The following is a 24,528-nucleotide window of genomic DNA, read 5'->3' as shown; positions in this document are numbered from 1 at the left end:
GCACAGTTTCACTCCCTTCTTCTCAGGGCTTTAATGTTTACTTTGCAGTCATTACTGGTTGAGGGGGAAGGGGACTCTCTTGTTACAGATTAAGGGGAGGGAACCCACTTCAGAGACTCTGGGTAGGGAAGCCCCTGCACCACTGAGTTAGACATATGATTCAGGGAGTCTACCTCTTTTTCCTGTGCCTGTGGGTTTCCTGGTTGTTCTAAACTGTAAACTTTGCAATTTGTTGAAAAGGAGTAGATTTGAGATTTGGGGATTTGGGGGGTTAGGACTCTGACTTCTGCCTTGGGTCCCAACATCAGGCCCGGCCCTGCATTCCCACACCACCCTTCCTCCTCGCCCTTTCCCAGGTCTTCGGTTTCTCCTCCTGCCAAATGGGAATAAACAGGCTTGCCCTACATTCTGTGGGGTGGGCATGACCGAGGGAATGTCAGCAAAGAGGAGGTGACAGGCAGGGCTGTTTGCAAGGAGCTGGGGGAGGAGGTCCCCCAGCCAGCCCTGGGAAAGGTGTGAGTGAAATGGAAGAAGCTGTTCCTTTGGGCCTCTGTCCTCCCCAGTCCCCAGCAAGAATGGGGGCAGGGAGGGGAAGAGACCCAGAGGGGTTTGAGGCCATCCCCAAATTTGGTAATTAGGCCTCTCCGTGTGGTTCTCCTGCTCCAGAAAATGTTAATTTATTGTGATTTGAAAAATGATCGAGCCAGGGCTGGGGACTCAGCAGCCTGCACAAGGAAGAGAGAAATCTCTTTTTGTTCTGAGGGGAACTGGGCTGCAGCCCCCACCCCCAGCCTGCTCCCTTGCGGGGCCATCCTTCTCCCTGAGTGTCGAATGTCGACAGACTCCTCCCAGGGGCGGCCTGCCTTCCTCAGGGGCTGAACCAGGGCAGGCATTTATCAAAAGCCTTGCAGCTTCTAAGGGAGAGAGGTGTAGGGGGAGGTATGTGAGCCAGCCTGGGTGGGGGTGGGCCCCAGGCTGGGCCTGCCCTGGACTTCAATTCTCGGCAGCCTCTGGGGAACTGTGGGACCTACAGAGGAGGTCCTGAACCTAGGAAGGGAGGCCTGGAGCCCAGCAGATGGCCAGAAGCAGTGCGGGAGCCTCCCCTCCTCTTCCAAGGTCCCGTCAAGCTATGTCTACCTGCCTGGCTGCCCCTCTCACCTCCATTGTTCCGCCAGACAAAAGATGATTATGGAAATACCGCCTGGACCCAGTAGGCAGGTCCAGCCAATCAACAAATCCCCAAAGCTGCTGCTGCCTGGCCCAGGCCCCACTGGGCCTGGCTGGACTAGGCAAGCCAGCTTCTAGGGACCCCCAGTCCTCAATCCACACCCACCACTGGCATGCAGCACCATCTGCTCTGTGGGCAATGCCAGCTCTGATATCCTCGGGCATGGATAGCCATTGCATGGGGCTTCTGCCCTACACAGGGGGTGCTCTGGCATGTTCACTTCTTCCCAATTAGCATGGTTATCCTGGCTGCCAATTCCATGCCACACTCACACCTCCATTCATTCAGCAAGCCCCTGTGGACACTCACTAGGTACTGGGCACTGGGCTAGGTGCTGGGACACAGAGGAGAGCAAGGCACAGGCTCTGCCCCGAAGGAGGTTCTAGAAGGGGAGACAAAGAGAAGAGGGAAAAGTCCCTTAGAAGGATGAGGACAATTCTCTTCATGACCTTCACTGCCCTCTTGCTGTTTCCATCCCCAATGACCTCACTGCCACCTCCTTCTTCTCCTCTTTCACCACTGTCACATCCACCGCCCTCATCTCCACTTCCATCACCCTCACTTCCATTTTCCACCTCCCTGCCTTCCACCTCTGCCACCTTCACCTCACCTTCATTTCCACCTCCCTCACCTCACCACCACCACCACCTCCTCCTCTTCCTGCTTCTCCTTTTCCCATCTCCTTATAGTATTATCATCAGTATCAACCCCAACACTATAATCATATCACTGTCATCCCCATCATCACTATTTCAATTCCTCATCCCTGCCTTCCAGGAATTTATAACCTGAAGCTGACATACCAGCAAGGGCACAACTAGTAAGACCCAAAATAATAAATAAATAAATAAATAAATAAATAAATAAATATACAAACCCCTGCACCAATGTGTAGGAAAGTATTTACACCATAGTCTTCAGTTAAAGCTATTTCTCAGGGGCTTATGGAATCTCTCACATCTGGTCAGAGCTCTGCAGTGAGATTCAGTGTGGTTCTTGGCCTACAAAATTGTTCTTCACCCCGTCTCTCCTTCCCAGTGGACCAGCCTTAGCTTTTCTGGAGGCTGGGAGCCAAGGAGACAAAGAAATCCAGTCCCAGGACTAAAGGTGGAATCTGTCTGCATTTCAGCTGGAAACTGCCAGCACCTAGTTAGTTTGGAATTCTCCACATTCTTTCTGGGTCTCAGCTCAGGTGCCACCCATCTGGGCCAGTAGATAAGAGCTCCAGAAGAAACACCCATTTCTGAAGTCACCGTGCTTTGATGGGGTTCCCAGAGGAGAGTGGAAGATGTCCAGGAAAGCCAAGGTGAGGTTGGAAACTTATCAGCACCAAGAGGGAGAGGCTGCCTCAGGAGCAGCTCAGTCCAGGTCAGCAAGTGAGAACTGAATGGGGATTTTTAAGCGCAAATGCTAAGTCGCCTCCACCTCCATATAGTACCTAACAGTTCGTAAATTACTCCCATGCTTCCCTTCTCTCAGGAACCTCACTGACTACCCTTGGAGGTAGGATGCATGGGGATTCCTTGTTTCCATTTTACAAGTAAGCAAACCAAAGCCCAAAAAGGACACAGCAAACGACAGTGGTGCTGTGGCATGCTCTTTCCCTGCATGCTACTCAAGGATGGCTTCCTTGGGGGAGGGGGCAGTAAAGGAATTCCTAGATCTGTAAGGAGCGACTTGACTGTGACATTGTCTGGGGCTTCCATTTTGACACAGGAAAGGGTGAAAGCCAGGCTGGTCTTGCTGGCCTTCACCAAGTCACACTGTATGCCAAGAACAGAGTCTACAGAACTCATCCAGGCTATCAAAACATTTTCTATTTGCAGAAGGAGCAAAAAAGGGTGTCAGTGGAGGGTTCTCATCCACCAAGTAGCTAAGCTAGGGCAGATTCTCTTCTCCCTGGTGCTATGCCTCCCTTGGGCACAGATCAGTGCCTTGCCACTGAAGAGCCCTCTACAGCTTCAGGGTTCGTCTGCTGGTGCTCTTGGACTTAAATTGCCTTCCTCATTGCTCTCTGTGCTTGCTCACTTCCTGTTAGCTTTCAGTTTGAATTTTAGGGTACACCCTCCACACCTGCTGCAAGGAGATCCGGTCCTCAGCTAATGCTCCAACCAAGTGGTTTTCCAAATGAGATCCGCTGACAGCAGCATCAGCAAACCCTGGGAACTTACTAGAAATGCAAACTCTCATCTCCACCTCAAACCCAGTGAACCAGAAACTCCAGGGTAGGACCCAACAATCTGTGCTTTAAAGAACGCTCCTGGTGATTCTGATGCACACTAGAGTTTGTGAACCAGAGGGCCTGCCTGGGTTCAGATCCTAGCCCTATCATTACTAGTTGTATAGCCTAGGGCTGGTCAGTAAACCTCCATAATTATCAATTTCCTCGTTTGCAAAATGGAAAGAATAGCACCTGGTTGCTGGGAAATAGCATTACTTCTTTTTCCTTTATTAGAGAAGTCATGGGTTTACAGAACATGCATAAAATACAGGATTCCTATATACCACCTTATTACTAACATCTTGCATTGGTGTGGGACATTTGTTACAATAGCACATTTTTATAATTGTACTATTAACTATAGTCCTTGTTCTAACTTAGAGTTTACTGTGTAGTGCAGTTCCATGGATTTAAAAAAATTTTTTTATTCCGTTACCATATATACAACTTAGTAGTTCCCCTTTTAACCACATTTGGATATATATTTCAGTGCTGTTAAGTGCGTTCACAATGTTGTGCTACCATCACCACCATCCATTCCCAAAACATTTCCATCATTCCAAATAAGAACCCCATATATTTTAAGCCTTAACTCCCCATTCCCTTTCCCCACCCTGTGCTCTGGTAACCTATATTCTAGTTTCAGACTCGATGAATTGGCTTATCCTAATAATTTCAAATCAGCAAGATCATACCATATTTATCCTTTTGTATCTGGCTTTTTTCACTCAACATTATGTCTTCAAGATTCATCCATGCTGTTGCATGTATCAGGACTTACTTTTGATTCAATGTAAGGAAAAAAGAGTTGTTGAACAATTAGAACTGAAGCTGCTGGTCCCCAGAGTTATTCAGAAAGAGGACAAGTGACTGTGGTGTGGAGTATATGGCGTGTTTATCCAGCAGTCCCATGTATCTGGAATCAGGGTGCCCACTGTATTTCCCACCTCCTCAGTTGCCCCTGCCAACTCCACCATGTGTCTTGAGTGTCACACACTCAAATCCTCATGCCTTGGACTTGATGCTCCCTCTGCCTGGAATTACTTACCCCAAGCTCCTGTGCCCATGATGACGTCCCTGTGAAGCTTTCTGAATTAGTTAGGAACTGCGCTCAGTGGCAAGGAACTGAAACCATCCCCAAATTCTGGCTTAAACACACAAGGCTTTATACTCTCATTTGCAAGAAGTCTGGACGCAGACAGCTCATGGCTGGCACAGTGGCACCATGAGGTCATCAAGGACCTTGGCTATTTCTGTCTTTCTGCTCTAACATCCTAGCACCAGCTCCATTTTTAAGGTCTCACTAGGTTTCAAGATGGCTGCTGGAGTGCCAGTCATCACCTCACCTTTCTAGACAACAGGAAAGGGCAAGGGCACATATCTTAGCTGAATCAGCTTCCTTTTAAGTACCTCTCCAGAAGTCTCACGTAACATTTCCTTTTCTATTATATAAAGGAGGCTGGGATATGTAGCCTTTTAGCTAGGCATTGCCATTGCATTTAAAGTCACGGCTTTGTTAGTAGGAGAGAAGGGGAGAGTGGGTATTGGATGGTAACCACCAGAGAAGTCTCTGTCACTGCTTCCTTTCTCCTCCAAGGAGCTCTGATCATTAGCTAAGCTCCTCCCAGCACCCAGCACCATGCTCCCCACTCCATTACAGCACTTATCATTCTGCATTGAAATCTAGCCCCTTGCTTCAATAGGACCATCAGGTGGGAGGGAGTCTTCTAGCTGCTGCTTCACTCAGTCTAGTTCAAGAGAAAGGCTTGAGTGGCAATGCTCATGGGTAAGCAGCGAGCATGAGGGCACAGAGCATTGCAAAGAAGGTTGGCTTTAGAGCCAGCCTCGAGTTCAAATTGTGGCCCTGCTCTGCAATGGCTTTGTGACCTCCATCTAATTGTGGGCCAGCCAAGCTGTTTACATTTACCATCCCAGCCTATCCTCTGTGAGGTCAGTGCTATTATTATCTATTTTAGAGGTGAGAAAACTGGAGGTTGAGTAACTTTTCCTAGGTCACCAGTTAATAAGAGGTAGAGTCAGGCTGTCTGAGCCAGAGCCCAAGCTATTGACCATTGAACTGCACAGCCTCTCTATTACCCTTGCCACACCTTGGGTTCCTCATCCATGAAGGGGTATAAACATCCCTGCTTCACGGGCTTATGCCAGGGACTTAATGCCATCATATGTGCAAGTGCCTCCCATTTCACCTGGCACAATAAATGCTCATTCTTTCCTCCTTCAGCTTCTGATGAGGGCCTGGTCTTGACAGGCTTGGACTCCCTTTGGAAGCCAGGGTTGCTGGCTTCCCACTCCTTTCTTCCTGTCCGGGTCACAGGTGCATGAGCACAAGGACCTGCTTGTCTCCAGGGGACTCTGCCTCAGGACAGAGCTTTTGTCACAAATGCCCTCCACTCAGGGAACATCCCCACGCTGTGGTGGAATCTACCTCTAAGAGTCGCCATCCCTGGTGCAGGGATGTGGGCATCCCCAGCTCTGAGAAGTGGTGGGGTCGACTCTTCATTTTAGGACACATGGAGGCCAGAGAGGACTTGTGACCTGTTCCAGGTCACATGGTGGGTCTGTGGTGGGGCAGGGGTTCAAACCAGAAGTGAACAGTGCTCCAGGTTCATCTTTTCCCCTCCCAGGGTCGCCATTTCCTGGGAGCCTCAGATTGCCTGGTCTGAAAAGAACCCTCAGTGGGGGCGTGATAACATTTCTAATATTTCCTGAGCTTTAAGATCTAAATTCAAGATCACCTCCTTCAGGAAGTCAATATCTCCTTTACTTCCACTGGGCCACTCGCTTTCCTGGTCTACCTTTCTGTTATCAAGCCGCTCGCACTGTGATGGGATCGTTTCCCCACTGACTGGGAGCTCTGGGAGGGCAGCGACTGATTCCCATCGAGTTCTGCATTTGCAGGGCCAGCCAAGGGCCTGTCCCACAGGAGGTTCTTGACAAATGCTTGACGAGTGAATGAATGAATGACTGAAGAATCAACGAATGGGTGCTTGAGTAAGCCCTTATCCTCACCTGGGCCCTCAGGGGCTGTGTAACAGCCTCTGGATGGCAGGCTAGAAAACTGCTTTTCCCTGGAGCCACAAAAAAAGCCAAGAGAGAAAAGCGACATCTCGGGAAGGGCAATTCCACATGACGTTAATAGCCAGAGTCCTGTTGCAGGAGAGATGCAAGTGGCCAAACAGGTGTGTGAGCAGATAATACAGTCTTCCTCTCTAACATCCATGTTAGTGAGCAGGGAGCAGGGAGCTGGAAGATTAAAGTGCTGGTGTCTCCTAATGGTGCCAATCAATATTTATTATAACGAGGCAAAGATTGCCATCAGCAAGAGAGAGAGGAGCTGTGTGTGTATATATATATATATAGATATATAGATAGATAGATAGATAGATTAGATAGACAGATATATATATATATATATGTATATATATATATATATATATATATATATATATAAAAGCAAGACATAATTTGTTATTCTTACTTCGATGCAAGGGAAGAAAAATCGTAACAACAATGACAGTAATAATACTAGGCAGCCTTGGAAAAGGACCTTTGCTGATTTCTTGGGCCAAGAAGACAGCTCCTTCAGCCAGAGCCTCAATTAGTCTCCATGTGTCCACCCTGCTGAGGTTTTGATGTTCAACTTTCATCAAGAATATTGAGCATGAAATCCCAACATTATGTGGGCTGTCTGGCGACAGCTGATGAAGAGATGTGTTGGGGACGCTTGCACCTTCTGGGACACTTGCACCTTCAGCGATGCTGGAAGCACAACATGGCCGCTAGAGCTAAGAATAACCTTGAATAGCGTCAGCCTTCTTTACGGAAGTAGTAGTTCGCGCCAAGAGTTCGTGCCTAAACAAGTAGCCGCCCATCTACCATCCACCCCAGCAACAGCTGCCACCAATCCCAGACCACCACCTGTCCCTATTAGCCACCCCCTCTCCCTCCAGGGCATATATACCCTGCCTTTTCAATAAAGCTTTGCAGCTTGATCAGAAACCTGTCTTGCTGTCATTCTTCGTGTCTCTTGTCCCATACCATTCCTCCCTCACAGGTATTGAAGTCTCCGTTGATCGTCCCGCGGGCCGGGACAGAGATGGAGCGTGGAGCAGATAAGTGCCAGGGACGCCTGCCTCCACTGCCCAGGGACAAAGCTCTGGCTTAATTGAGCCCCTGGAACAGTGACAACCCGAGGGAGCAAAGCAGGGTACATCTGGGCCCTCTGCCACCCATCACCATTCAAGGCCTGACCTGGGGACCAGGACTGGGTGGGGAGGGGGTCGGGGGTTGAAGGAGGCTGAAGGCTCCTCATGTTATTGACCCTTGGAAGGAGGAGTGGGGCAGGACATCTTCCTGCCCTGGTGATGGGAATCCTTTCAGTCAGCCGGTACTGCTGCCTCTGGACCAAACCTAATGCTTTTCTAAGCACTGAGGTTTGCAGGGTCCTCAGAGGTCACTGAGTCCTTCTCTGAGGTTTCAGGCCCCACCCCATCTTATCCAGGCCCAGACTTACCAGGACCCAAGGCATTCTTGCCTTAAAATTGTCTCAGAGTGCTTTGCCTGGTGTTTGGCACCAACATGGCCTTCCCCAGGAGCTTGTTAGGAATGCAGAATCTTAGGCCATGCCTTAGACCTACTGAATCCGAATTCTCATTTGAACACGATACCCTGGTGATTTGTCTGCATATTCAAGTTTGAGAACCTCTGCTCTGGCTGAGTGGTTTTCAGCCTTAGCTACACATTTGTATCACCTGGGGAGCCATCGAGGCATTCCAGTGCCCAGGCCACCTCCAGACCCAATACAATTCAAATCTCTAGGTGGGGGGCCCAAGCACAGGTATTTTTAAACAGCTCCCAGGTGATTCAAATGTTCAGCCGAAGTTGACATGTGCTCCATTTCTCTTGTGGACTCATTTCTGTAACAAGCCTCAACAGACTTAGAGAAGGAGGGAAATAGGGAAGCCTTGCACCCTAGAATGTACTTTGATTCTCATGTCAGAAGGGCACTAACTCCCAGCCAGGGTCCTCCGCCCCCAGCTGCACCCACCACCCACCGCCCGGGGTGCTGTCCTGCCTGGTGCAGCTAAAACTCTCAATCATTGTGGCCCTTTTCTGTGCTTCTCTGTTGGAGAACTCTGATTCCTTAAAGGTGGACAGCTCACCTCCATTATTTTCTGACCTCCAGAAAAGCTTCTCTCCTGGCCCACACCTTGGGGGTGTTAAGAGGAGATGGTATAGCCTTATTTCCCTGTGTTGCTCAAGAAAATAACTAGGGCCAAAGGGTGAATATGATAAGGAAGTAAATTATCACATGATTTTCTTAAAGACTTTTCCTCAAAGTCATAGCTGTCTGACAATGGAATGGTCTGCCATGTGAGGTAATGAGCTCTTTGACACTGGAGGGAAGCAAGCATGGGCATCTGGGAGGGAAACTAGAAAGAGCCTATTTCATCCGATGGTAATGGTGCCCTGAGCACCTACAGTATGATTGTATGTCAAATAAAGCTATCTAGTTCAAGGGCTTGTTCCAGAGAATCTTGGAAAATCTTAATTTCTGGAGCAAGTCCACAGGAGAGAAAAACGAAAGACTTGGTTCTAGTCTTCACACTGCCCCTGGCCAACTGGGCTGTGTGACATTAGGCCAGTGTCTTCCCATTTCTGGGCATCAGCCCAAGGGACCAAACTCCATGGGCTTCGGAGGCTCTGCAAGCCAGGCCACTGTTTTGAATACTTGAGTGGGTGTCATTTACGTGGACCAGTCTGTCCTGTGATTATCTGCAGGAATGGCTACATAATGTGGGGGCCCAGCATAAAAGAAAAATGTGGGGCCTCTTCAAAATTTATTAAGAGTTTCAAGACAGTGACAGCAGAGCATTAAACCAGTCATGTGGAATGTGCTGGTCACATGCTCGCAATGCCATCCCTGACTGTGATAAATGCAGGCTGAAGGCGCAGCAAGGTGGAGCTGGGCATCTCATGCCTGGCAGCTCTTAGCTGTATCCCTTGACTGTTTAGTTAAGGGAGTGGGCAGAAAGCCCAGGGAAGCCAGGGGCCTGTTGACGCTGGAGGACTGAATCAAGGGGAAATGATTTGGGAGCTAATCAATACACTCGATTACAGTTCATTAATGTCTAATGAGTCCTCCAACTGCTCAGCCTCCACTGGGGCTGAGCCAGCGCTGTCACCTGTCCCTGCTCCTCAGTGCCATTTGTCCTCCCAGGAGCTGATCCCAGGGGAGAAGAGGGGGACAGGGTGGGGGGGACTTATGGATAGATGGTCGCTGACAGAATACCACAGCGGGAAGGGCCCTCAGGGACCTTCCAGTCCAGCTCCTTCCTGCTACAAGTGAGGAAACTGAGGCCTAAAGAGGGAAAGGGACTTAACCAAGATCAGACAGTGAGTCTGAGGGCTGAAAATGGAATTGGAATTGGGTACCACAAACCAAGTTTCTCTTCCCACTGGCTTTGAGAGCAGAACACTGACGCTTGCATCACAACTCTGCCATACGCTGGCTGAGCTTCCCCATCTCGAAAATACCCATTTTACAGGTTTGTAGTGTGGTTTAAGTGAGATAATAGGTGTCGAAAGTGCTTTGTAAAGTGCAAAGAGCTTTTGAAATGTAAGACATCCACTCATTCATCATTTACTGAGGCCCTGCTGGGGACAGAGATGAATCAGAGGAGTCCCTGACCTCCCAGACGGAGAGTTACCTGCAGAGGGAGAAGAGCTCAGCCTCTTCAGAGGTGAGCAAGGGGAAGACAGGAAAGACTTCATGGAGGAGGTAAGCTTATGAGGGGCAGATGGAAAACCCTAGCGTTTTAAGTTGGGGGATGACAGGGTCATATATTTGACAGAACTTTCGTGGTAGCCCTTTACTGCGTGCCAGACCCTGTTCTCAGTGCCTTACAAATATCAACTCATTTAATCCTCACAACAAACCTATGAAGTTTCCTAGAGAAACTGAAGCCCAGGGAGGTAATGACCTGCTCAAGCCATAAAGCGAGGAAGTGGCAGAACTAGAATTCAAACTCAGAAAGTCTGCCTGTAGTCCAAACTTAGTCGCTAGGCAATGCTGTCTCTGATACAGGATGGCAGTCCCTGTGGGAAGCAGTGATATGGATACGAGTTTGAAGGGGCAGGCCTGAAGTCAGGGAGGCCAGCGAGGAGGCTGGGGCAAGAGGCCAAGTAAGAGATATTGAGGGCCTGACCTCAGGAAGTGGCAATGAAGTGGGGGAAGAGACAACAAATTGGCGATTTGGAGTCAGGCAAATAGACTCGGTGACATATATTTTAGTGCAATTTTATTGAGATATATTCACACACCATACAATCCATCCAAAGTGTACAATCAATGGCTCGTAGTATCATCGCTTGATGATATTTTAACTTGCGCTTCAGATGTGATGAGCTGAAGCTTATTTCTTTGTGGATGCACATGGATGAAGTTGTATTGGTTATAGTCCAAATTTAGAGTTAACCTACACCCTAATTTTCAGGAGTCCAGAGAATCTGTGGCTGTTATCATTTTTATGTGTTTCTGGACTCCTTTTCCTCCTTCTTTGGTTAATATTTCCTACCTGCTTGGGCACAGGGGTGAGCATGTGACCTAAGCCAGCCAATCAGCGTTCTGCCTGAGACTCTCCTTCTTGTAGGTGTTGGGGAGAGCTCTGCTGTAAGAAAAGAGCAAAGCTGTAAGAATGGAAGCACTGCTTCTACCCTTCCCTAGGTACAGTCTTGTGACAGCTGTGCCTCCACCCAGTCCTCCTTATTTTGAGGCCACCTGCTCCACGCAGGGGTCCAAGCCCTTCCAGATACCTGGGAATCCTCCTTCAGGGTACCCCCTCCTTCACCCACATCCAATTTTGGGGGGGAGTGGGGGCAGGGCTTTCTCCACTGATTTCAGTGCAGACACACAAATAAATTCATTTTTTCAAAAGCGACAAAAATCAAGCAAAATTACATACATTATTTACTTACAACTAGACTTTATACTTAATGTTCTTTTGTGATCCTTTTATCTGGTCAGGATATATATATATATATTTATATATATATATTTATATATATATGTAAAACTATCTAATACTTTTATTCCATTATATGGGTATGTGAGCATATCATAATTTAAAATTAAAACATTTATTAGAGATCTAGTGGGCTTACAGAAAAATCATGCATAAAAATATGGGGTTCCCATATACCACCCTATTATTAACATCTTGCAATGGTGTGGAACATTGGTTACAATTGATGAAAGCACATTTTTATAATTGTACTGTTAACTGTAGTCCGTGGTTTGACACAGGGTTCACGGTTTATGTTTGCAGTTCCAGGGATGTTTGTTTTTAAATTTTATTCTAGTACCATATATACCATTGAACATTTCCCCTTTTAACCACATTTGGATATACATTTCAGTGTTCACAATGTTGTGCTACCATCACCATCATCCACCACATCCAATTTTTCACTGAGTCTCCTAGAGTCTACTTTCTCAATATCACTTGAACCCTCTGCTCCTTCTTTCCTTCCCTGCTCTGTCAGCAGGAGTGCGGACCCTGGCTTCTACCTGGTGACATTCACTGATAATGTTTTAGTGTATTTCCTTTTCCTTCTAGTCTTTTTTTAAAAGATAATTGAGGTCATGCTGTCCTACAGTTTTGTGTTCTTCTTTTGCACTTCACTATCTCTCAGAGGCATCTTTCTATATTATCAGAAATGCTTTGGAAACCCAAATTTTTAGTGGTTGCCCAACCACCTGGCTGGATGTCCAATGCATTTAGGACCTGAATATCTCCAAACTCTCCAGCCTTCCATGGTCTCTCATTATCCAAATTGCCCTAGTCAGAGAGCCCTCCTGAGTACCCGCAGGAAGCCTAGAACCTTCCCTGAGTTTACGATACTTCTGCTCCAGGGACAACTACTCTGAGCCCCTCCCCTGGTTCCCCTCTGGTGCCCTCATCCCTGCTTCTTCCTCCAGGCTGCTGAGGTGGGTTCTGGGCCCTTTTGTACATGTGTGAATAATGGCCTCAGCCTTAATTCCCCAACAGACCTGGGCTGTCATATCTTACAAACTCTCCCGATGGCTTGAAGATACCACAGAGTAGCATTGCCCCAATTTCCATTCATTGCAAAAACACCTTCACGACTTGCTGTATTCCTAGTCCACCTGTCCTCTAGGTGTCTTTAAACCAACACTTTAAACCAACACTTTTTGGTTGTTGTTGTTTAAACTTGAGCTTCATCCTAAGCAAGGGTTATGCCGATTTCCCCTCCACGTACCCCCTAAAATCCTCCCAGGTACAGAGCTTCTCTTGGGGCAACACTGGCCTAAAGGGATTACAACTGAGAGCAGCCACATTGCTGGGACAACCTCTGCCCTTTCCCAGGGCTAGCGGCTGGCAGTCATGGTCTTTAATCCCCAGACTGCTGCCGCATTGCTGGGACCCTAACCTCCTCAAACCCAAGCCTCTTTTTTTTCTATCCTTTCTATCCGCCAGCCAGGGCTGTCATCTTCCCCTCTCCACGCCCCCTCCTTCCGCCCCACCTGTCCCCATGCTGTGTCACAGCCCAGCTAAAGGAAGCTGAAAATCATTTAACATCACAAGAGATTTGGCAGAGATGCTGCCCTGCCCACACAGAAGACAGCCTTTTACACCATTAAACAGAATGCTTAACATTGCGTACAGCATCTGCTTCTGGAGTCGGGGCTTTCCCCAAGAACAATGAATAGGTACTTGAGGTACATCTGCTTGACCAATTGGCCTCACCCGCAAGGTCTGGAGCCAAACAAAGGCACTGTCTGCCCCCAGGACAAATTTCAGCTTCTCCCCTCCAAGACCAGGACAACACACCACCAGCTGCAGTTAAAAAAAAAAAAAGAAGAAAAGAAAAAGAAAAAGAAACAGTAGCTTTGTATCCTACTTCCAGCCTTCAAAGATTCAAAAGTATTAAGATCCAGTCTCAGAGGCCACAGTCACCCAGTTTTCAACACTTCTGCCATATAATTCCGTGATTTGCCTTCATAACTAACTCCTGGGGTGGGCGGCAGTTGGGGCATAAATCTCTGCTCCCGTCCACAGTGATTTCTTTAGGACAGATTGCTAGAAGTGGTATTTCTGGGTTGCACAATGTGCACTTTGACTAAGTGTCACCTATCTCTTGTCAAACTGCCCTTCTGAAAGGCTAATGTGATTTGCCAACGTCCCTATCCCTCCCTCAGCAGCATCAAATGTGATCATTTTGAATCCCTGCTAATTTGATAGGCCAAATATGGTGTCTCATTGTTGCTTTTTTTTGTATTCCTTTGCGTTCTAGAGTGGCTGAACATCTTTTCATATGTTTATTGGCCATTATTTTGTGAATTGCCTGTTCTTTGGGGCCTTGTTTGCTTCATCTCCTGCCTCCTCCAAAGCCCAGGGCTAGCCATGAATTAAACACACCATACATTATTTTTAATTAATCTTCCTTAAACACTGCTCTGATCATGTTACTCCCCTACTTACAAAACCTCTGATGGATCATTATTGCCTAAAGGATTAAGTCCAAATTCTTTTGCCTGGCTTGCAAGGCCTTGTCACAGCCTGGCTCCAACCTACCTCATCTCCCACCCCCGTCCCACTCTCCCACTCCCAGCCACTCTCTGCCTTAGCTACTGTGAATACCTGATGCTTCCCATCTCCATGCTTTTTCCCCTGTCACTCCTTTTCCTCCTTATGTATCCTTGAATTATAAACATACAATTAAAGCATCACTTTCTCTGCAGGGATTTGCCTCTGCTCTACCCCATCACAGCCCAGGTTTGGGTGTCTACTTCATTCTCTTCCTCTTTGGACTGTGAGCACTTCAGGGGGGCAGGGAGCAGTTCCCTTTCCTCTCTGTAACCTCAAAACCCAAAGGTGGGGGTGAGGAGGTGAGGGGGGAGGTAGGGCTAGGGGAGAGGGAAACTACCACACAGTGATCAGGCACCTCTCTTGGGATAGGTGCTGTGCTGAATGTCACACACACACACACACACACACACACACACACACACACACACACACGTAATGGAAGTCAAAAATAGTTTCCACACAAACTGACTGTAGTCACTTCTGTCATTCAAGATTGGGGGGGGGGGTGAGGATAATTCACATGGGGATGTGGGCGTGATCAATCTCTCTACTGCCACCTTCCCCACACTGCAGAGAGAAAAGGTGAGAAAAGGAGGTGGCCCATTGTTGAGTAGAGCCTGTTAATGAGTTTGGGGAGGCACAAAGGCAGTCTAGGAACTATGCTGGGGCAGGGGCTGGAGAAAGTCGAATTACTCAGCATAATAAAGTGGGAGGGAAGGTTTTTGTCAGGATACCTTTTGGTGTTGCCAGGGAGTAGCAAGGGCTGGGGAGTGGGGGTAGAGAGTGGGCCAAGCAGGCTAGAGCTTACCTAGATGTTGAAAATCATTCAGACTTTTTAAAGAAGAAGGGTGTCGAAAATTTGTTTTATACTTGCCCATGATTCTATGACGTAAGTCCCTCCTCCATCCTTAGCCAGCCTTCAGTCAACCTGCTTCACATGTACACGTGCACTCACGCACACGCCCCCCCCTTTTGGGAGGGTTCTTTGTGAATCCCATGCTGGAGTGACAACGTGAGGTCTGGAGACAGCACGTGCAGGGCAGAGGGACAATCTATAAACCAAACCTCTTCAGGGAAACAGGGGATTTGAGCCAGAGGGCCCTGGTAGAAGAGGACTGTCTGCCGGGATCTGGTTGGGAGGGGTGTACTCTTTCCACCAGTGACCTGATATTTGAGTACTATCACCTGAATCTCAAAGATTCAGAGAAAGAGGTTGAGATAGGGTGCCCCATACCTCTCCCCTAATGCCCCCAACAGCTCCATGTGGTGGGCGTTCTAGTCATCGTACAGATTCTCAAATGAAGACCAGCGTGGTGAAGTGGGTGGCCCAGAGCTCACCCATCTGGGAAGTGGCGGTCCGGGGTGCTAGTCTGGTGCTAGTTTCTCTGTACCTTGTTGTTGGCATCCCACATGGCGCCTGACACAGAGTCAGTATACGATAGGTTTGTTGATCGGATTCAGTCTGTTGCAACAGACATTTCCCTAAGCATCTATTGTGGTCCTGAGCATATGGACTAGATGTTGAGGGGTACAGCAATGGAAGCTGGAGGGTGCAGATGGGGGAGGCTACAGAAGCTATGAAATGTAATTCCTGCCCTGTGTGAGCTTGTAGATCAACAGGCAAAATGTGAACATATGAACAGAGAGCAAACAACCCCAAGCAGCAATGATGGTAACAGCTAATGTTTACTGAATGTTTACCATATGGCAGGTGCTGTTCTAAGGGCTTTCCATTGGTATCCCATTTAATCCTTATATAATAACCCCATGAGAAAGAAACCAGGTCACAGAGAAGGTAAAATCTGGCCTGAGGTCACACAGCTAAGTAGCTAAGCAAGTATTCAAATCCAGGCAGTGTAATTCCAGTTCCACACTCCTCTAATCTTGGACCTCAGGGCCCTCCCCTGAGAGTCCTAGTTGGGTGCCAGGAACATAATATCGAAGGTCAAAGGTCAAAGGAAATTGGAATGGAGTGAGGTGGACCGGGAGGGCTTGGCCAGCTTGGTGGGACCTCAGCTGGGCCTTGGAGACTGAGGAGGCTTAGGACAGGAGGGGAGGAGAGAGCACCCTAAGCTGGGGATGGGTGTGAAGAGAGACCGGATATTGTAAGACCAGAGCTGATGGATGGCACTCAGTCCACAGGTATGCTTTGTGTGGCCTGGTACAAAAATCTTACAAACAGTTGCATTATTTGCCAATATTGAAAAGCCTAGATCTTTCATCTTAAAGTTTTGGATTTGGGGCTTCTCTTGTTAAATTGAAAGGTCTGGCAATACTGGGCCCTCATTCCTGCCTGGACACAATTGGCGGGAGTTGAACAGCGGGTCGCCCTTTAACTGAGGTGCACCCTCTCCAGTTCTCTACACTCTCCACCACTCTACTGTATAGTCCCAATTCAGCTCACTTCACTCACTTACCTTCCTTACCCAGCCCCTGTAAGCAAGTGAGTTTATGAGCTCCAGGTAGACCGTGAATGTTGAGAGAACAATGAGGGGACCTAGTGCCTGGCACACAGCAGGTGCTCAATAAATGTTAAATGGTACTAAACCAGGTGGAGAGGAGGATTTCCTGCAGGAGTAATGGGGAAAATATTAGAAAGGTAAGTTGGAGCCTTACTGAGAAGTGTATGGGAATCCATCTATTTTATGGTATGTTGTAGCCAAAAACATATTCTAAATGCATACAAAATTTTGTATGCTATGTTGAAGAACTGAGACTTTATCAAAAGGCAATGGGGAGCCAAGTAGAAATGTTGAGAAGGCAGGAGCTTCACCGGTGAGGCAGTGATGGTCTAGGTAAGAGATGAGGTCTCTCACCAAAGGCAGGGACAGTGAAGATGGAGGTGGAGGGAATTTCCAGGGTTGCAGGAGACACAACCAGGGAAGATTCAACAGTTTGTGGAGGGTGATGGGTTGGATGTGGGAGGGGAGAGCAAGGATGAGAAGGATTTGGGATGACCAAATTCACTGGACTGAGAGAATAGTGGTCCCAAGAGCAGAAATTGGAGGAGATGGCTGGCAGAAGGGATGGGGCGGGTGGGGACAGTGAATTTAGATTAGACATGTTGAATTTGAGGTGCTAGTGAGAATTCTAGGTGAAGAAGTCCATAGAGGAGATAGTTGCAGATATGGGATGTCCATACACCAGATAGTTGAGGATGTGGGATAAGAGATTGAAAAAGACGGTGAGGCTGGAAATGAATTCTGAGGAGGCATAAGACAGGAGCACTGGGCCAAGGACAAAACTTCAGGGGAGAAGTCCATGATAAGTGGGCAAACAGAAGAGAAGTAAGCAGAGAAGTAGATGTGTGTGTGTGCGTGCACATTGTGTGTGTGTGTGTGTGTGTGTGTGTGTGTAGGTGCATAGCCAGAGAGGTCAATGTAGAATTAGGACAACGAGGCTTTGTGGAAGCCAAGGAAGGAGTTTCAAGAGGGTGCTTGCGTCCAGCAGGGCCAGATGCCTAGAAGATGAGGATGGAGCAGCATCCCCATCCAGCCTCACGGTGGGGAGGTGATTCCTTTTCATCTCCTCAACCCTCTTAAAAGCCAGCTGTCCATCCTGGGTAGGAAAGGAGGGTCATGAGGTCTGGGGATGTGCTCTGAAGTCTTTGATGGCAGAAGGTAGCAACTTTCAGGGGTCACACAGCTCTGGCCCGTGAAGGGTGACTGGTGGTGCCCAGGATCCTGGGACTTCTCTCAAAGCAGGTAAGAGGGAGAGGTTGAGAGGTACTGGAAACAGCCTCTGCTGGCCCTAGCCCAGTGGTTCTAAGACCTGCCTCCCCAGGACAATAAACTGGGGAGCTTTTGAAAAATATATGAACGTCTACACCCCACCCTAGACCACTGAAGTCAGAATCCCTAATGTGCAGCCAGGGTTGAGAAGCAGTGAGGTAGGTGGTCACCAGGATGACATTTGGCTCCAGCAATTGGCAGCGTAGTTAGGAAGAGGTGGGGGAAGCCCCATTGGTGCCACATACACTCTCCATCTGCTTAGTCTATTTATAGCTATTTATTACTGAGTTATATATGCCTATTTGGGACTACATATCACAGAAACGGTGCATGCATTTAAATATGTTTTTGGCTACTCATGTAACATAAAATAGATGGATTCCCATATACTTCTGACCTCAGGGTTTCCATCAACCCTGAGGTTGAGTCAACTCACACAGATTCCCAAAGCACATCTTCTTTACTCCTACAAGTAGCTGCCTGAGTTTTGAATCCTGCATGTGATATTGCCACTGGATATGTGTTTTTGGTGTGAAATATTTCTTGCAATTTTACAAGATGCAAGAAAAAAATTTATAGTGAAGTCCTGTATGTCCATCCCCAGCTTCGACAAATCTTAGCATAATTCCACCTTTGCTTCACAAATCTTTTAGGAATAAAACTACCCAGCTAGCAATCAGGGATCTTATGTAATCCCTCTCCTGTCCTGTTCCTCCCTCCCTTTCCAGAGGTAACTGCTCCCCTGAATTTAGCATTTCATTCCTGTACATGCTTTTACTGCATAGTATTATTAGCCCCATTTTAGAGATGAGGAAGCTGAGGCTCAGGGAAGTGAAGGGACTTGCCCAAAGTCACACAAAAAGTATGCAGTAGAGCTCAGACAAGGTACTAGGCAGTCACCTCCCAGCATGCTGGCCCCTCCATGCCCCTACCTGGGGACCTTCCACCCCATCATTCTGTCAATACCTCCTTTACAGGCAGGGCCAGGCCAGGCCAGGCCCAGCACAGCCAGGCCCAAGCAGAAATTATGGCTTTCTCCTCACATCGCCTGGTTCCTGCCCTAACAGGCCACGCTCCCTTCAGACCCCTGCCAACCCCACCTCTGTTTCCTCTCTGGGCCACTGCCCAGCCCAGCTCTAGCCTCCCACCCCCACCCCCCACCAAGCCCCAAGCAAAGGGCCTGTCTGTGCAGCCGATTTCCACGCTAGGCCCCTGGGGGCTAGGCTGGGGCAGGGGGCCTGCCACTGTATTCTTGGGTCCTCCTGGCTTGATTAGCATGCTGCCTGGAGCAGCGGGCTAGAGGTGGTAGATAGGTGCCGAGACACTCTCCCTGGGCCCCAAACCACCGCCTGCCTTCATTCCACCCCCCACCTTCTCCTCGCCAACAACAGAGAAGGCCTGTGTGCAGTGGGAAGGAAGGCAGTGTCCCGACACCTCTGTGTTGAGGAATTGGGTGGGGGAGGGCATGCAACACATGCATAAACACAGGGAAATAATTGCTCGCCTTACATGTGAAGGAAGGGGAGGGGGCTGGGGAGGAAATGGCTATTTACTAAGCACCTACTTACATGCTGCCTCATGTTATTCTATCTAATTCTCACAGCCACCCTCAGCAGGAGAGAGAACGGTTCCCTCAGTACAGAGGAGGAAACTGAGACTAGGAGAGGCAGAGTTGGTGGCCCAAGACACACGGTTGATAAGGGGTAAAATCTAATTCGAATCCAGGTCCATCTGTCTGCAATGTTAATGCCTTTCCGAGGCACCAGCCTGACTCCACAAACTTCCCTCTTCCCTGTTCGCCTCTTTCTCCAAGAAGTCCTCTCTAGTGGAGGAATGGACAGTTTGGATAGACAGAGGTGGAAGAAAGTGAAAGGGGCAATAGGCATAATCTCAGGTGTGTTCCAGACCTCCTCTGTCTCTACAGGACCATTTCCCACTCCAGGGATTTCAGCTTGAAAGATTCCCTCTTCCCCTCCCAATCCTACCTCAGGCCCTGCTCCATCCAGGGACCCTCACCTTAGGGCCTTTCCTCCCTTAGTCCACAGTGGCCCGCTGAGGCCCATGTGGCAATAGGTTGCAAGGACTGGGGGGCCAGCCCAGGGTGCTTGGAGGCATGAATGCATAGCCGTATATGCCATAACATAGCTACCATTTACAGAGACCTTAAAATGCTAGGCACTGGGTGAAGAACTTTGCACACACAAACGTTTTTGCCTCCTCATGACAATGCTATGCTGTAGATCCTCTTATTTCTCCATTTGGAGACCAGGGAATGGAAGCATATGCAACACGCCATAGGTCCACTAGAAAGCTGGGCTCCAGAGGCCACGCTCTGACCTCCATTGGAAGCCAGGGAGGTGGTAGTAGCCCCAGGAAAGGGATTTGGGGATGGCAGTGACCATGAGAGAGAGCTCCAGCAGCCTCTTGTCTCCTGTGGGCAGCTTTCCCGGCTTTGGGATGGGATGCCTGCTGTGACCGGCCGACCCTCTCCAGAGGCACTGCCACCCCATTCCCTGGGGACCAGGGCTGTTCAGAGCCACCTGCAGTGGGTCCTTCTTGAGGAGCCAAGGCTGTGGGATGAGAGGCAGCTCAGGCCCCGGGCCCCTGACCAACAAGGGCAGAGCCTATGGGAGGCCTCATGCACAGTAAGTTCCCAGTGGTTGGACCGTAGCTCAGAGGCTCCACCCCTATACCCCCTCTCCATATCTGGGCCCGAGGCCTCCAGGCTCTTAGAGAAAAATTGCTAAAATCAAATTGCAATTGACAGAGGCAATTATCTGCCTATTAGAAAATGTCCCCTGAGCCAGGCCTATGCCGTGAGCTGCCTGGGCCTGACTGAGCAGCTGGGCCCAAGGGAAGCCCCAGAGCAGAGCAGCATCCAGGGGTCAGGGGAAGGCAGGCAGCAGCCTAGGCCTTGTGAGGGTGGAGGGTGGGGGGTGGGGCGGGGATTCCGAAAGGCCCTAAAGAGTGGGGGGCAATGGGAGAATGGGTCTGTGGGATTTCCCAGAGAGTGAACCCCAGCACCTGCCTGGCCTGAACACTGGCCGGGACATTGCAGAGCCTCCTTTCCCTGCCTCCCTGTGACCCCTCCTCTCCATTAGGCCTTTCTGGAGGGCAGACCTGGGGCAGTCCGTTTGTGTGTGTGTGTGTGTGTGTGTGTGTGTGTGTGTGTGTGTGTGTGTTTGTGTGTGTGTGTTTGTGTGTCAGAACAAAGGAAAAAAAAATCACGCAATGACCCTCCACGGAGCAATGATAACATTTTCACTTGAAAATTACCAGAGAACAGATTGTCTTATGCAAATCATATGCAAATCACACTCTGGTTGTCCTCTCCAAGCCCTACCCAGAGTTTTGCCAGCTCTTTCCCTGACTGAGGATGAAGAAGGAGAGGACATCAGGGTTTGTGGGGTGGGAGGTGGGCATCCTGCCTGGAACCAGGGGCTGGATAAAGTGACCTCTCAGGTGTCTATGGCATTTGTTTGAATCTACAGAAACCTCATTGCCTCCTGGCTGGACTGCACTTAGACCCCAAGTTCACTGGGGACTTCTCTGCTACTAAGGATGGTCTGCATCACTGGGGTCTTCCATTCTGCAGAAGATATTTGAGGTAGGTTGGGTGGAATAGAAGGAGGAGCACTGGACTGAGTCTCAGGAAACTAGCTGAGGGCTCTCATTTCTCTCTCTCCAGTCTAGACCTCATTGCTGGGCTCCAAATGCAGCCATTCTAGACATGGAGGTCCTACAACTCAACCTGCCTCACATCTGCTCTCCCTTTGTGTTTCTGCCTCAGAGACCGGCACCCTCATCCGCCCAAGTTGCCCAAGCCACAAGCCTGGGAATTGTCTTTGGACCACCCTCACCCCACCCCAATCCTCTGCATTGAAGCTACCCCATCCAATCTGCCACCTACAAGAGCAGAAATTTCTCCACTCTTCTCTGTCCCCAGGGCCACAGCTTTAGTATATCACATCTTCCCTGACCTATTCCAAAGGTCTTCTGTCTGGGCTTCTACTTCCAAGCCAGCCCCAACAGATCTGTCCTCTACCCTGCTGCTCAGGTGGTCTTTCTACAAAACTGACCGTGCTTATAACCCCTCGGTGGCTCCCCATGTCCACCAAATCAAGTCCAGACCCTTTGGGCTGGCATGTGAGACTGTTAGGGCACAAGCTTCAGGTTTACCTCCCACAGTGTCTTCCCCACATCCTCTATGCCCCCAGCATATGCCGTCTCTCACCATCCAGCAAACATGCCACATTCTGCCATGCCTTCCCAACCTCCACAAGCTGCTCTGACTACTGAAACGTCTTCCCTTTTTCCCTCCCCATCCCCCAATGACATTGTATTCATTCTTCAAGAAACTCTTTGTCTGGGAGACATTCGCCGCCTGCCAGCATCCTCCCCCAACATGCGCAAGCTCACACACACACACGTGCACGCGCCTGCATGGAAGCACGAACACACACACACATCTTCCAGCTGTCGTTGGGTTTTTCCTTCCTCAGTTCTCCCCCAGCATTTCTCTGTAACAGATAGTCATTCATATTTGTACCCCCAGCATCTAACAGATGATGAAGGAAGGAAGGAAGGAAGGAAGAAATATGAGTTAGTGATTTGATTCCTGGCTCTGCGATGGATAAGATTCCTTATTTGTAAACTCATGCCTACCTCAGGAGAGACTCCTGGAGAGAAGGCATGGGAAGTCATGTAGTGCAGCACTTGGGTTACAGTAGATGCTCAAGAAATCCCAGGTGAACCTGAATTGAGAATTGGCTTCAAGGACATGTCTCAGTCAGCATGGCCCAATGACTATGGCCTCTATGGTCCTCACTCTGGGATCAACTTTGAGCCCTGGATCCAGCCACCATCCCTAAGAACTGGCTAGAGGCCTGCTGCCAGGACAGAGGTATTTGTCCTAGAGGAAGGCCTGTCACAATTCCTTAGACCCCACTGACACTCAGGGGAGGTCATGCCTGAAACTTTTGTCCCTCAGATGGCCAAAAGCCCTGTGAGTAGAGAAGCCTGTCAAAGTGGGAAGAGGCAAGAACTCAGGAATCCAATCCTAAGTCTGCCAATAGACACCTACATCAATGTCCTCCAGAGAGGACTAAATTTCTGAATCCTGAATATGGGGACAAGCATACATTGATGCAATTACAGGATCATTGTAAGAATCGAATGAAATGCTGTATGTAGTTTAACTAGCACAGTGCTTAGCACACACATATAATGACTCACATTTAATGAGCACTTACTGTGTGTATAACATTACGTGCTTCACATGCATTTGCCCATTTAATTCTCACACAACCCAGTGAAATAAGTACTGCTATTATTACATCTACTCGATAGACATGAAAGCTAAGGCACAGAGAGATAAAGCTATTTGCTCCTGGTTGCACAGCTTAAAAGTGACAGAGCTAGATTATTTTTTATATAACAGCTTTATTGAGATATAATTCACATTCGGTACAATTTACCCATTTAAAGTGTACAGCTCAATAGCTTTTTTGTATATTCACAGAGAATAGCTAGATTTTGAACTCAGCTCTGATTCCAGATCCTTCTTGCTTAATCTCTATAAAGGATAATGCTAACAGTCTTTGCAAATGAGTTCCCTTTTCCTCAGGCCTTGATTCACCTCTGCACCCCCAACTGACACCCCAAACTTCCTCTGACATGGCTTCTCCTCTTTCTGCCTTTTTAGGATACAGATGCTAGTCTGTGGCCTTGCAGTAGGACCCTGAGGCAGAGGGATGGAGGAGATGACCTTTGGTGGTGGGCTCTGCTGCTTGCTGGGTTTCTGGTTCTGGGTGGACCTCTGGGTCTATCCTGCCAGCTCTCCAATGCCCATCCCAGCATCCACTTCAGTTCATCTAAGTTGAGCCAGCTGAGCTGTTTTCTGTGTCCAGCTCTGTGTTCTGCTGGTGAAGATTAGGAAGGATGCAGAGAGGAAGCCAACTGGCTCTCTCCCTCCAGGATCTTACACACAGTTTAATGGGAGAGAGAGAAGCAGGTATCAGCAAAGGATTATGGGCCTTCCAAACAGGGAGTGAGACCACTGGGTAGAGCAAGGATTCAAGGAGAGCTTCACAGGGGAGGTGGCCTTGAAAGTACACTTGGAGGACTGGTAGAATTTAGACCCACACTGTCCAATAGAAATATAATGCAAGCCACGAGAGTGAGCCATGTGTGTAATTTTGAGTTTTCTAGTAGCCACATTTAAAAAAAAGTAAAAAGAAACTGGTGAAGTTAAATTTAATAATATGCTTTCTTTAACCCCATATATTGAAAATATTACCATTTCAACATGTAGTCAATATAGAAAAATTATGGATACTGTGCATTATTTCTTCATACTGATTTTTCAAATTCTGGTGTGCCTTTTACACTGAAAGCACATCTCAGTTTGGACTAATCACAATTTAAGTGCACAATTGCTACATGTAGCCACGTGGCTACCCTATTGGACAGTGCAGGTATAGTCATTCAGAGACGGTGAGCATGGAGAGGAAGGGCAATTTAGGCTGAGGGAACAGCATGGACAAGTGAGATCTGTCATCAACTATGTTTTATTTGCTTGCTTTAATAAAAATTACAGCAAAAATTAAATATTAGTACTAAAGCTTATAGTTTTCAATAGTTTGAACTCACTGTTCAAACTTCTAAACGTAGAAGATGCGAATAGGCTAACATATACAGAAAATACATTTATAA

This window comes from Choloepus didactylus, chromosome X (assembly GCF_015220235.1).
Source record: "Choloepus didactylus isolate mChoDid1 chromosome X, mChoDid1.pri, whole genome shotgun sequence".
NCBI classification, from domain to species: Eukaryota; Metazoa; Chordata; class Mammalia; order Pilosa; family Megalonychidae; genus Choloepus; species Choloepus didactylus.
Note: the sequence above shows the minus strand (reverse complement) of the source record.